At 43.6% G+C, this 5,466-nt stretch overlaps 1 long non-coding RNA gene across 1 annotated transcript; it reads right to left on the bottom strand.

Annotated features, from left to right (window-relative positions):
* Positions 1-2,732: 2,732 nt before the first annotated feature.
* Positions 2,733-4,744, bottom strand: LOC310689125. The gene is made up of 3 exons (XR_014517345.1): positions 4,678-4,744; positions 4,479-4,576; positions 2,733-3,091 (listed from the first exon to the last, which is right to left on the bottom strand). It is a non-coding gene; the product is annotated as an uncharacterized lncRNA (long non-coding RNA).
* Between the last annotated feature and the right edge of the window lie 722 nt (positions 4,745-5,466).

Raw genomic sequence — 5,466 nt, 5'->3', positions numbered from 1 at the left:
CGGCGGTTTGAATCCCCATGATGGGGTGAGCTCCCGTTGCTTGGTCCCTGCTCCTGCCCACCTAGCAGTTCGAAAGCATGTCAAAGTGCAAGTAGATAAATAGGTACCGCTCCAGCGGGAAGGTAAATGGTGTTTCCATGCACTGCTCTGGTTCGCCAGAAGCGGCATAGTCATGCTGGCCACATGACCCGGAAGCTGTCTGCGGACAAACGCCAGCTCCCTCGGCCCATAGAGTGAGATGAGCGCCGCAACCCCAGAGTCAGTCACGACCGGACCTAATGGTCAGGGGTAACTTTACCTTTTACCTTTAGGTATAGTATAAATGTGGCCTCAGACAGAAATGTTTCCCATTGCCTGATCCATTCACTTGAGATACTCAGGGCTGAACCTGTGACTTTTGGGATCAGAAATATGTGCTTACTACATAACTTTGTGCATTTTATGCAAAATGGCACACAAAGCTATGTATATTGGGAATAATCCTTGCTGAAGATGAATTTTCATGAAGATTTTTTTAAAAAAATACAAACTGATGCGGATATGTGCAGAAAACAAGAAACTAAGTTGGATGAGATTCTGCCATCCCTAAGGGAGATTCCATGTTATGTATGTGTAGTCACCCAATATTTTGGGGAGAAAGACGGATAGGATTAATCAGATTAATTCTCCCTCTTCAGTCACATCAAGAAGACTTTAATGCCTTTATTTAAGTACCCCTGCTTTAACTCTTGTGCTTGATGAAAGAAGTCGTTTAAGCTTGAGAGAGTACAAATATGTTCGCATTCTCTGCCAGGAATTTATTGAGGAAAAAAAAGGTATAAGGTCTGCATTTCCTTCAAATTAACTAGGTTCCTGCAGTTAATTTTCTGTGAAAGGTAATTCTCACCTCAAACCGCTCCTCTGGCAACATCAGCATTTGACACAGTAAATAAATTTCCACGTTATCATCAAGTTCTTCCACGATCGAGTCCTGTCCCACCTCCTGATATGATCGGAGATTAAAAACTCCTGAGAACTAAATGATCCAAACTCAGAAGCATTTGATTCCCCTGATAAATTATACAAACGAGGCACTTGGAAGAGTTTCTTAACCAATTTTGCCACTCAAGATCACCTCCATTTCAATTAGAGGTAACCAAGATGCGTGGCATAGGCGAGCACAACTAATAATTCTCGCTGGTGTCAAGGAAGATTGTGGAAAGCAAGGGGGGGGAAAGTGGGGGCCCAGAGGGAAATGGGGCCTAGTTGCTGTTGCGTGAAGACAAAGACATTGCTGAGTTTTTATTATTATTAAGAACAGTGTGGCTGTAGATAATGCACTCTTCACTGCCCATCCTTATAAGTGATCATTGGACAGCTAACTCCCCCTCACCCCTTTTTATAGGCAGATCATATTTTGGGAGCTCACATAATGTGTTAGATCACAGGTCACCAACTTTTGGGGGCCCGTGGGCACATTTACAAAGTGAAGGAACTGGCATGGGTGTCACTCAACTGAGCTGACAACCCAAACCTGTCCTCTTGACTACAACAGAATGCTTCTTTTGAGCCTGATTTCAACAGGAAATGGTGTGTGGGTGCATCTTATGAAACCTATACTTTGGCCACCTCATGAGAAGAGAAGACTCCCTGGAAAAGACACTGATGTTGGGAAAGATGGAGGGCATAAGGAGAAGGGGACGACAGAAGATGAGATGGTTGGACAGTGTCCTCGAAGATACCAACATGAGTTTGACCAAACTGCGGGAGGCAGTGGAAGACAGGAGTGCCTGGCATGCTTTAGTCCATGGGGTCACAAAGCGTCAGACACGACTAAACAACTAAACAACAACAACAACATCTATTCATGCATTGTTTTCTGCTTCCCTATGCTGTCACAAATGCATGGAATGTGCTTGTGATGTCATTCCTTTAAAACAGCAATTTGTCACACTGATGCACAGTGTAGCAGCGTTCACAGCTTGTGCATGTTATGTCAGCAAGCTTGTGCATGCTGCTTGCAGATTAAAATGCACTTTCAGATATGCATGGCAATGCAGATCCCATTGAGATCAGCCAGCTGTGCTCAGACGCATAACCTACTGCACATTCAGTGGTTCAAATGCACACCAGCGATTTCCTCCATCCTCTTCACCAAGTTTGGGTAAGGGGTTGTGTCATCAAATCCCCACCCCCCAACTTGAAAAAAAGTAAGGAAGGAAAAATCAGATATCACTGAATCTTGTGGGAAATTTAATATTATTATCTGCATGAATGGAACCTCAATATCTATATATCAAAAACCAAACCTGGTGGACTACTGTGAATATCCTTAAGAAAAGAAGAAGAAGAAACATTTTGCTAATTATAGACCAAAAATGTTCTTATTTTCTGGAAGGGAATAATAGTATGTATTGTGTGCTGATGCTTCTAGTTGTTGTTTGTGGGTTTTGTTTCTTTCTAATATTGACTGAAAACCAAAGGTTGAAGCAGGCAGCAACAAGTAACAGCAGGTGTCTATTTGTTAACAACAACATCAACAACAACAACAACAAGAAGAAGAAGCTAACAAGGGGTGTATTGTTCTTTAAAAGTACAAAGCATTATTTTGTTTGCCATCATTTTGTGTGTGGGATGATTGGAGTCTATATTGGCCAACAAGCGAAAATGGCCTATCATTCAACTATACAGTTACCAAGAACTAACTTAGTTGGTCTTTAAGGTGCTACTGGAAGGAATTTTTTTATTTCAACTATACAGTTACAGCTTTCATTGGGGAAGATGCACAACAGCATGCAGAAGGCTCCCAGGTTCAGTCCCAGGTATCTCCAGGTAGGACTAGGAGTGTCCAGAATCTGAAGTCCCGGAGAGACCTTGCCAGTGTAGATAATTTTGAGCAAAATAGACCAATGGTCTGACTTTGTATAAGGCTCGCACATGTATATTCCACAGTGATGCTGCCATGGCGACCATGTGGCAACAATCACAGAAATAATTTGCATGGATGGCAACTTGATGGCTGACCACAGGACTCTCTCATGTAGGTGGAAGGGTTGGAGAAATCAATGTTCCAGTCAAAAGGAAGGAGGATGGACAATCTCCATAGCTGATCCTGGTGTAGTAAGGGAAATCCAGCATGAGTAGTGATGGAGCAAGCAACCGATCTGCATGTCTGCCAATAGAGATGTCCTACGGTCTGCTTGACTGGTTGCCCTTTCCCTGATCATCCTGAACAAACTTTACATTCTCCACTCAAGGCATCCCCCAAAATCCCATTGAAATTAGATGAGCAGCAGCCAAGGAGAAAGGTTTTGGCAATCCATATAGGAACTCTGAGGGACACGGGTGGCGCTGTGGGTTAAACCACAGAGCCTAGGACTTGCCGATCAGAAGGTCGGCGGTTCGAATCCCCGCAACAGGGTGAGCTCCCGTTGCTCGGTCCTTGCCCCTGCCAACCTAGCAGTTCGAAAGCAAGTCAGAGTGCAAGTAGATAAATAGGTACTGCTCCAGCGGGAAGGTAAACGGCGTTTCCGTGTGCTGCTCTGGTTCGCCAGAAGCGGCTTAGTCATGCTGGCCACATGACCCGGAAGCTGTACGCCGGCTCCCTCGGCCAATAAAGCGAGATGAGCGCCGCAATCCCAGAGTTGGTCATGACTGGACCTAATGGTAGGGGTCCCTTTACCTATACCTTTATAGGAACTCTAGAAGCTGCCTTATCCCAAGTCGGACCAACATTGACATTAGTATTGTCCACACACTGCTCAGCATTGGTCAATCAACCTCAGAGTTTCCCGAACTCAGGTTTCCAACTGTTTTTGGACTACACTTTCCATCATCACTGAACGTTGGTCCTGCTAGCTAGGGATGATGGGAGTTGTAGTCCAAAAAAACAGCTGGAGACCCAAGTTTGGGAAAGCCTGATCTAGCTCAGTATTGTTTACATTGACTGACAGCATCTCTCCAGCTTGTCATAGTGGGAACTACCTTGAGATGCCAGCAGTTGAATCTTACACCATCTCTGTGCCATTCTGATACTCTTCCACTGAGCTAAAGATTCCCTTTCCTAGATAAGCTGGCCTGGAACCACTCTTGATATCGTTCCAGCATCAGGCAAAGGCTTTTCATCATTTGCTCAGGAATTTCAGCATGTTTGGGAGCCAGTTTCAGATGCTACTGTACGGTTTCTACAAGGTTTCATTGATTTGCTGTTCTTTGGATAATTTGGAAGCCCCATGGAAGCAGACACACCGTCCTCAGTCACCCACACTAATAGCAAGAGCCATCCATCTGGATACAGGTCTATTTAAAAATAATAATAATAAAAACCCTTTGCATCCCCCCAGTTCTGGTGACTAGCCAAGAGGATACAATTCTGTTCCATCCCAGGAAATCCTTAACTGGCTGGCAACTCAGCTGCCTCCACATCTTAATCTGTGTTCTTCCACACAGGTTAATTCACCCTGGGCCTTGAAACCTGAGAAATTGTACTTCATCTTTACCCTTGTGTTCCTTATGATGGGTCTTTCTTTTTCAATCTTTTGCTTATTTGCTCAACATTCACTCTTGATTTCAAAAGCCTGACTCACACATTAAGGTCCTGGAGGGCCGAGAGCAAAAACAATTAGCCACCTGTTGTGAAGTCTTGTATCAAATTATAGACTTCTCTTTTTTAAAAACAAAAACAAAAACCCACGGCACCTAGGAAATATATTGGAGGGAGCAAACCAGCAATGACGGCTTGCCTGTAGCACATACAGGATAAATCTGAAATGGAAAAATGCATAAGATTAAAAGGAAATGCAGAAAAAGAATGTTAGTAAAAAGGGTGAGTATATTTGTCTAAAACTGGACTGATACTATTTACAGCAGCCTAGACTCTTAGGTTCTTCTGGAGATGTGGTCTCCAAACATTCCAGGAGTAAGACTTTAAGAAGAACCATCTTGAACCGGACCAAACCCTAATCTAATTCAGCCTTCTTTAAATGAGAGTGACCCTCTAGAAACCTCTGAGAAGGACAAAAGAATGACAAAGAAGTTGGGTCCTCCTACCCCATGGCTTGTCCCCAATTTCTAGTATCCATAGATACTGCCTATGACCATGGAGGTTTTCTATAGCAACCATGGCATTTAGATTTTAACACATTAGTAAATTATGTGTTTCATGGAGTCTTCAACCTAGTCTCCTCAACTTCTAGTATTGTATTGATGTGAAGACACATTTCTTTATTCTCACCACCACATAGGAAGATGTCTCCTAACTCTTTGGTTAATTTGCCTGAAAAATAAGGAAAGTGTAATCAGCTGGGAACTATACAAGGCAGTCTGCTTGTTGGGGGTCTGTTCAAAAGAACTAAGAAGCTGTTCAGTTCTTCAAGTGATCCTTGATTGGCTAGGGTCACCCATGTGACAAGTACAGGAAGCCTTGCCCTCACTCGAATGGCCATCATTTGCCCGAAGCAACATCAGCACAGAGCTACAATCCGATGA

This window comes from Podarcis liolepis (genome assembly GCF_965112155.1).
Source record: "Podarcis liolepis genome assembly, chromosome: 11".
In the NCBI taxonomy this organism is placed as follows: Eukaryota; Metazoa; Chordata; class Lepidosauria; order Squamata; family Lacertidae; genus Podarcis; species Podarcis liolepis.
Note: the sequence above shows the minus strand (reverse complement) of the source record. Positions and strands in the feature narration are given on the sequence as shown.